This window comes from Poecilia formosa, unplaced genomic scaffold, assembly GCF_000485575.1.
Source record: "Poecilia formosa unplaced genomic scaffold, Poecilia_formosa-5.1.2 Scaffold439, whole genome shotgun sequence".
NCBI lineage: Eukaryota > Metazoa > Chordata > Actinopteri > Cyprinodontiformes > Poeciliidae > Poecilia > Poecilia formosa.
The window spans coordinates 45,672-55,077 of NW_006800378.1; the positions used below are offsets into that span (position 1 = coordinate 45,672).

The 9,406-nt window shown below is 38.1% G+C and overlaps 1 long non-coding RNA gene across 1 annotated transcript; it reads left to right on the forward strand.

Moving 5' to 3' along the window:
* Positions 1-3,898: 3,898 nt before the first annotated feature.
* Positions 3,899-8,286, forward strand: LOC103155636 (uncharacterized). The gene is made up of 2 exons (XR_001659501.1): positions 3,899-4,407; positions 8,046-8,286. It is a non-coding gene; the product is annotated as an uncharacterized LOC103155636 (long non-coding RNA).
* The last annotated feature ends 1,120 nt before the right edge of the window (positions 8,287-9,406 follow it).

The following is a 9,406-nucleotide window of genomic DNA, read 5'->3' on the forward strand; positions in this document are numbered from 1 at the left end:
ATAATCTAATTTACAATTTTCTTCATATACGCTTTGTTTTTAAGTCAGTCACCATTTCCAGGAACCTTGAAATAGTAATCCACAACTTCTGTTCCCCAGAAAGAGAAACAGGCCATTCAAGAAAGACAAATGTGTGTGTATGGGATGAAAAAATTACTTACCCAAACCTGCCCATATCTATAGTCAGAACAAAATGTAAAAAAATTTAAACAACTGGAACAATAAGAAACAAGTTTTGGCTAAGGACCTGTTTAGCTTGATTTCTACATAGTATATGTTTTCTCTACTGCAGCATACTCACAGTGAGTTAGCAGGTAGGGTCGGGAACAGATTCAAACATCAGTCAGAGAACTGCAGCGAAGAATGGGAGACTGGGATCACCAAATCTCCATAATAAGTGCCCAAATCTACATGCCAACTGGTTGATTTGGAGGCAAGTAAGAAAGTATTTATATCTTTCCATTACAAGTATGTAGGCTTCTCTAAATGCTATAAACCTTTTACATGAGCTGTGATTTTTGGTGAGTTGTTTTTTTTTTTTTTTGGCAAAAACAATCCACTCCTGGTGGAAAAAAGAAAAATATGTAGGGAAAAATACCTCACACCCACTTTTAGGTACGGTAGAGGATGATGATGTGTGCCTGTTTTTCTTGTTGTCATGATATTAAAGTGTCTGTGTTTAGTTTTGTCTGGTTTGTTCTTCTTATGCTTAGAGGGATTTATGTGTTTTGTTTTGTTTTTTAGTGAGGTATTATTTTCTGATTTTATTTATTTATTTATTTCATTTTCTTTAATCAAAGTTAGAAATTCACATACAATATAGTGTCATCTAAATGACATTCATTGACATTTATACGACAATGAATGTCATTTAGGTTTGGAAAGCCCAGACGGCGATGTCATGACTTTGAAATCTTCTGACTGGGAAACTGGAGACTCACCCGTGGATGTGCCAAAAGAGTTCATTGAAATATTTTTGAAGTTTTTGTGATGTTATTCTAAGTAGCAGTTCCCTTACCTGTTGAAGAAGACGTCATGTCACTTTGAGCTTGTTGGAATGTAAAACAATCTTCTTAGTGATGGAAGGCTAACAAGCTAGTCAGATGTAGGCCTTTTCACTGACTTTAAATTTGAAACAACTTACTCTGAAACCGTTCATATCAGTGAAACAGAGTGGTGTGTAAGGGAGTAGTAAAAGTCTGACAAAATAACAATGTCACAAGACAGCTGTTACAATTTGTGCTAACAGTTTTCTTGTTCCCCTGTTAAGCTAGTGCTAGTTTAGCCTTTTGGCTTTATCAGTCCAGATCAGCTGGGACTCAATCCAACCTATCTCCATCAAAAATGGATAAAACTTGTAGCTATTTCGTCAGAGTGTTGGTATGTACATGTGCTTTCCTGCTCTCATAGTTTTTGTTGAAAAATGATCACTATCTTGGCCAATCAGCTGACTGATAGAAGTATGTGTTAGCTTTCTACCATTCGGTGTATTCGCCTTTCCAACGTGACATGACATCTTTATACTGCTGCAGGTTAAGGAAATAGTTACCACTAATAACTTCCAAATAAACCCTTTAAGCAACACCTTAAACACTGCTTCCTTGTTTGACATCATGAAAAAAAAATCTACAGAAACCAACACTGACGCAAGTCTGGTTCATCCTTGGAGACAGAGCAACACGTGAAGGGGACACGTTCATCTACAAAGACAATTGCATGCAAGTTGCATGCAATTGCATCCTGAAAAGTAAAATAGATGCTAATAATGATGAGAGAACATCAAAATTTTTGTATAAATTAGTTTTTTTATTTGTAATGTCAAGAACAGCGATTTTTTTTAAATCGCTGAAATCTTCTGACTGGGAAACTGGAGACTCACCCGTGGATGTGCCAAAAGAGTACTGTCCTGTTCATCCCTGTTCCTGAACAGGAATGTTCAGTCATTATGCTTTCCAGGAAGGAGACTTGTTCTAACTGTTTGGTGCAAAAATCAGTCCTGCAACAGCAAGAGCTTGTGAAGGTGAAGGCTGAGAAGGGTCAGAAAGTGTCATTATCCACAGTGGAACATAAGTGTAGTGACATGCACTGATAGGCCACTCAGAGATGAAGAAGCCATTAATCTAAAAGCAAGATAAAAACAAATTACAGCTTGAAAATGCTAATGCAAGGCTGGGAAACAATACCAACTGAAAAATAGGGCTTTTAGCATTATGTTTTGGGATTTTCTTTTGCTGCAGAAGGGACTGGTGTCATTAGAAGAGAACATTTTTTGGAAAAGGAAGTGGAAGCGTGGCTAGAAAAAAGTTGCTTCAATGGACATTTGCCTTTATTACGCCAATAAATTAGCTTAAACATTGCAAAAGGACAACACAGTCAATGTTTCGGAGTGGCCATTCCCTCTGATCTCAGTCATATGGAAAATATGTGGACACAGCTGAAAAGTTATGTGTTAGCAGGTGGTCTGTAAACTTCACTCACTTACACCGGGTCTGTCAGGAGTAGTGGACCAGAATTTCAGCAATTTCATGGAAACAGAAGATTTGACTCAAGTCATACAGCTAAAAGGCAGTTCTACTGAAAACTAAGGAAATATATACTTCAAAATTCTCTCACTCATTTTTATAATTAACCTAAAACAGAAAGAGTTTTAGACTGAGTTTATGCGAGACGATAAGAAATAAGGGTGTGCCTCTTTGTGCAGTGTTTGTAAAGATCTGGTTTCAGCTGCACACTGGCACAGTTTCCACAGTTTTGTCAGATCCCAACATGACCTGCTTCGTGCCTCGCCGTTCGGGTCCGTCTTGTGCTCAGTTTTGTTTGCACATTAAGTTCGTTCCTCTCATTCTCCATTAAAATTCCCTTTAAGCATGACCCTGCCTGACTCGTGTCTGCAGCAACAACAACATCTTGTGCACTTGTTAGAGCGCACACCATCTCGCGTTTCAAAAAGATGTAAACAAAAACGTGTCGGTCTCTGGCAGAAAACTGAAAAGGATTTGGAAGCATAAAACCAACTCTCTTTCTACTATAACCCAACTCTCTAAGAATGCCAGATGAATAAATCTAAAAAAGAAAAAAAAAACTCAGGACATTTATTCCTTTATGCTTTACTTATGATCTAAATATAAACAGCCTTCATCTCACAAAGGTTATGTTTATTATCATGGGCTGATTCTGCCCAGCCACGTAAGATAAGCTGCTGATAAGTTCTACATTTGTGATGCAGCACAGAGGGAAATGCTGCCACGTTTTATTGCAGTTTATAATGTTTTTCACTGCTCTCAGTTGTGATGACTCTCAAATAAATACCCATAAAGCCTCAGTGCTGACACAGATGCAGAAAAAGGAGGGCAGCTGTTCTTCAGGCTCTATAATGCTAAATTTCGTACGACAACAGGGCAGGCGGTTTAGTTTAATAGTGCCATTTGAAACCATTAATGACTTTAATTAATTCATCATCTTTTATATTGGCAACACGTACAACTGCATTTTCATTTGTGCTAATGTGATCAAAAATTTGATTTGGATTTTTTTGTTTTGTTTTGTTTGACTCATTTCTGCAGACGAGAATAAAGTTTGCAGAATAAAGTTTGCTTTCTGCAGTTATTTGTTTTTAGCTGGTTCTCAGTAGCCTTGGTCCAGGCTGTTTGTGTTAGCAGAAACTGTCAGGTGTGTTTACACTGGCCTTTCTACATGTGTGCTTAGGTTACTTTTTTGGGTAAAAGCTGCCAAATGCACTTTCAGCTTGAAGAGTTTCACAACACTTAAAAACAACTGAACGGTGGAGCTCAATGTGAGGAATCCTGTGGTAGAATAGATTGTGTTTTAGTTAATTTACTTACATGGGGTATATAACAGAAGCTGATTGAGCCCACTTCTCTCCAAGGGGAAAGCCCACCAGGAGATCTGCCTTCATCCCCGGATTAGATGTGACATTTAGGAGTCACTCTCTAGTCATTCCTGTAGGAAACTAAGGGCAGGCGATGGTAAAACATATTTAGAGTTTTATCTAGACATGATCCGATTGTTAAATACTGCGTCCCTGTCTGATTATCTGGCCTCTTCCAATCACGTGCTCACTTTGTAGCAGGAAGAGTTATAAAGACGGGGGGAGATATCATCAAAGGTGGGTACATAGACGATGAGGGTTCATCACTCTAAGAGCAACGCATGAATCATAATTGATTTTGTTAAAGAGTAGAAGGGCGAACCTGTTGTGCTAATCCGCGACTGAGCTAAATTTAGCTGATGTCCCACCGGCCACAGAAACACGAGAAACACACGTGACAACCGGCCCTGATAAATTTAGAGGGAGGTTCAGAGAAGCTAACGTCACCAGATGTGTAAACAGCATGCGTCTTACAGGAGACGTCTGAGGATCATATCCACCTGGACGTTGTTTGAGGAGTAAGTTTCATTTTCTTTTCTTAAATGCATTCATGCCTTTGCCACTGATTAAAAACTGGAGTACAACTCACTCGGCCTCTAAAACTGATGGTCTATTTTCAATGCCGTTACGTTTTTCTGCGGACATGTTCACTGATTAAGTTAAGAAGCTGAGCGAAAGGCTCCCTCTAGCGTTCCCAGCCGGTACACTTTACTTTAGTCTTCAATCTGTTTCTACTGAAGTTCAATCAGTGGGCTTTTATAAAAGGTGAACAGAGTCATGACAGAGTACCAAACTGAGTGACCAATCATAACATGTGATTTAATTTGCAAAAACAACAACAAAAGAAAACACCAGACTGAAAATATCATCATTTCTGAGAGCCATTTCTGGGCTTTTATAGATTAAATAAAAATTAAAATGTCTGAACCAGAGATTAAGCCGAAGTTAGAGAGAAGTAAAACATTCCTAAATATATATTTTTTTCACAACAGAAAACTTCCTGAACCGATGCCTTTTGGTAACATTTATAAGTTGGAACAGTGCAAATAACTTCCAGGGTCAATAGATACTATTTACTGTATAATCATGTCTTCCTGTATGATACTATTTCTCCCATGCTCTTATTTTTAAGGTCCTTATAATCTTCCTTTACTCGCAGTGACCTTGCAGTACAAAATTAACAGTAATCTCCAGGAATGTTACCTCTTAAATTAACTAAACGTTGCAGCAATTTTTTTTTCACAATCTTTGGCATTTTATGTAGTCTCTGTAGTCTCAGGAACGAAGTTAGGTCTATGAAGCTGAGGATAAATGAAAAACTTCAGATTGCTACCACTAGGTGGCAATGTAGGCATGTGCATATTTGCGTAGCTTTGCCATTTGTCTGCTGTCATCGTTTAAGGTTCACGTTATTAAAGCTACTTTTATTAAACGCAGCCTATCCACACGGACAAACTGGGAATTTTAGAACTAAATAATTGTTATATGTTGTTAAATTATTGCTTAGTTTCTCTAAAAATTTAACTATGGACAACCACTGCACTGCAGTCAGCAGATAGGCCCTTCCAAAGGTTCTCCTTTAATTACCTGCTGGATAGATTTTATAGTTGATTCATTACAATCAAATGTAGCCTTGATGGTACACTAATAACACAAATCTGTTGGAGGAAGATTAAAAAGAAAATCTGCATTAATCTGTTTCAGGAAGCCTGCATGCCCTTAAACTGGTACTCTACTGAAGCACATCTTGATGTCCAAAACTTTCAAGGTCTTTTGTGTTAAACTACATTTCTGGGATTTTGTCCTGACAGGCTTAATGTTGTTTCACCACACTGTGAGACATTTTCTATCAAGGTCTTTAGAGTATGTAATGTGCCAGAGCTGGAATTTTGGCATCTTTTTACAATTTTATTTGAATCTCACGTAGTCACATTCTTGAAACCACCATCTTCTGCTGCAGCAGAAAAAAATCAGTTTGATCCAGCAAGCCAAGCAATTTAATATTATCCTTAATCCCTTGTTACTCAATACATAACTTACTTCATTTTTGAAGGTGCATCATTGGGATTTTCTGGGTGTGCATCAATGTTTCTGTTAAACCAAATAAATGAACTGAGAATAGTCTATTTAAATTAAATATCCACCTATAATCAGGATAAATCAGTACTCTTCTAGCACAGTTATGCATTAATTTTTCTAAACTCTAGTGATGTAAATGAGTAATTGGCAGTAAAATGTTGCCAGCAAAGCTGATGTTTATTCCAGTTTAATCAGACTGACTGTAGCTGATGGCATCGACAAAAGGTGCATATTTCTGAATTTAAAGTCTCATCCTGCTTATTTGACCTTTACTCAAGTTTATGTTTTACAAATAAAACAAACTTTTTTTCAGGATTAAAAAATATATTCTGGGAGGGTGAGGTTTTGACTCATTTCATGTCTTAAAATCTAAATCCGTTGTTTGCAGAGTCTTTAGTTTCTGGTCTGTATATTAGCAGGATTACACAGATGGATTAGCTTCAAAATAACTCCAGAGTTATTAAAAGGTTTTTGTTTGATGTCATCTTGGAAGAATAAGAAACAAACCTAAATAAACAAATGAAAAAAAAAAAAAGAATCAAGTCCACTAGGATTATAATTTTCACATGCTACGCTTATGTTAATCCTCTTCAACATAACTTTTTAATCATCTCTAAAGTGACATAAGGAAGCTGACAGAAAGCAAGAGTCGGGATAACGTTCGCATTTCAAACTTCTGCTAAATCCTCTGCATAAATTAAAACATCCCGTGTCAATCCTGCATCTGATTTATCGTCTCCCCTCTTGGGCTCTTTATACAGTCCGGCCAGTTTGCTGAAGCAACAGCATTGCAGCCAGGTTGTCATGGTGTCTGATTGTCCCGTATCATGTCACACGCCCCGTCGCAGCCAGACGTCCCCCCCGCCCCGCTCCGTCCCTACAGCCAGCCGAGTGCTTGTTTTGACATTCAGCGCAGCAACAACAAGACGCTGGCAAAGGCGGTGGAAGCTGGTGTCGCCGTGGCTCCTCGTATCGCTGCAGCTCAAACATATGCAGGGGTTGAAAGCCAGGTCTCCAAGGTGACGAGATTATTCTGAAGCAGCGCAATCGAGTGATTGACACGTTATCTTAAACACACTGAGATGTCCCATGTCAGGGTTCCTAAAATAATTATTCTGCTACAAAAATAGCAACAGAAAAATCATGCAATCAGAAAAAAAAAAAAAAAAAAAAAACCTTTCATTTCCCGTTGCCAGGACCTTAGCAACAGTTTTGACACAGGAATGGATGGATTAATTCAGAGTAAGAAGAAAACACTCATTAGCATCAACAGAAGGCGGTATTCATCAGGACGTGCCTCATTAAAACAACAACAGAAATACAGTTGTTGCACATGATAGGGCTGTGAGGCATGTTGATATTTAAAAGATGAAGTATTTTCACATTGTGTCCTATACGATGTTCATTACACAGGACACTCTCAAGCTGATGTTGAATGTACATCAAAAAGTGCAATACTGTCCTTTAAATTTGAAGTGCATTTGCTTTCTGTTTCGTGATGAATAAAGCAGGCTTTCTAAGATATCTCAGATGTTGCAAAGGCCACAGGAAGCTTGAGAGGTGACTGCTGTTAACCTGGGGAGCTCCTGCCTCCGTGGCGCAAAGACCTCTGGGTTCAGCGATGTGAAAGGGAAAGCCGGAGAGGAGGCTCAGAGGCCAGGCTCGCTCACTCACCAGCATGGGGTCTCATCACTCTCTCCACACTTCTGCTGTCAGAGCTTTTGTTTCAGCCGCATCGCTCGGCAGCAAGGCCCCGCTTCCCAGGGAACTGTGAACTGCTGAGCTGGCTCTTCTGAGCGAAAACACGATCTGGAAAAACGTGGATCGCCAAGAAGAAAGCGGCTCTAGAAAAGACCCAAACCGGGTCTTAGAGGTTTTCTCATGCTGTCGTCGCTCCAATTAGCTATTATTCAGGAATCTTCCCTTAATATGACAGAAACAAGTCAAATAAAAATTTGGTTATCTAGTGCAAATATAGATTTCATGCATCAGGTACAGGTTCCTGTAATAATTAGCCAATTTTTTAAGCATTTTTTTTCACTTGTTTTTCTTGTTTTTTTTTCGGTTTTTTTTCCAGGATCATAAAGCACACCCACTTCCAAATAACCTCTGATGAGACGGGAAAACAAGTCTGATACAGCGAAGAGGCGGCGCAGCATGATACTGCTGGATCAAAGATCTGTGCTGACCGAGGTCGCTTTGGTACCTGTCACAGACATGAGAGATCATTAAGACGAAAAAAGTATAATCTTCCCCTGCAAAATACTCAAAACTTTAAGTGCATGTTTATGTTTTATATCAGGTAAAATTAAAAAAAGTTTAAAAAAAAAAGTTCAACTTTTTTTTTTGCGTGTATTTTACATAATATGTGATAGGGCTACACTAACCAGCCATTTTTGTAGGTACATCTTGCTAGTGTCGGCTATGGACTCTAGCAATACACTGTAAAAAAAATTCTGTTGTTTTTACAAAAAAAATCTGGCAGCTGTGGTTGCCAGAATAATTCTGTAGAAAACACAGTGAACATGTAAACTGTTTTACTGACCAAACAGTAATTATAACAGTGTTAAATTGTGAAATAAACAGATTATCCCATAGTTTTGCACAAATTTTAACTGTGATTTGAAAAGGTTTATTTTTGTAATAAAACAGTTTTATCAAGTAATTTTAACCAACTTTTTCTGATGAATTATCATAATAATGCTGTTATTTTACACTTTTTTTCCAGTAAGATTTACTCAGTTTTTGTTTGTTGTACAAAAAAAACTTCATTTAGTCCTACTGATNTACCTTTGCTTTTTTGGTCAATATTGACATGATAGCGTCACACAGTAGCTACAGCCGGTCGGCAGCAGATGTGGTAGACAAATCGCTCATGTTGGCCACATGTTCAGGTAGATTTAGGTCTGCTGGAGTGCAGTTTAAAAAACCAGTTTGATCTAAACATTGCATGGCACAGTATTAGTTTTACAATCGTCAGAAGACGGGGTACCGTCCGGTCATTAAGAGATGGACCTGGTCAGTAGAAATAGCATGAATGCACAGAACTGCTGGATATTTCTGGATATTTACACTTTTTTTTTTTTTTTAGACCAATCGCTATAAACCTGAGAGGTGATCATGCATGAAAATCCCAGCACCAGCAGGCAGCCATGTTAAGTTTAAAGTCACATCTTCGTCATATGTGATGCCATCAGGACTGTTATCTAAACTCTGCCACAAATTTACAACAATTTCTGAAAGATGAAAATAAATAATAAAAACGGTGAAATGGTGCAGTCAAAGTCAATTTTTCAACCTACACCTACAGTGTTTGGCATTGCATTTAAAAATTTCCAAGGTTAAAGGTCAAAGATTGCTTCTTAAAGTTCATTGCTAATGATTTTCCTTCTTGGCTTTGTGTTAACACACACCTTAGTGCTCCAGCCTGCAGAAAAC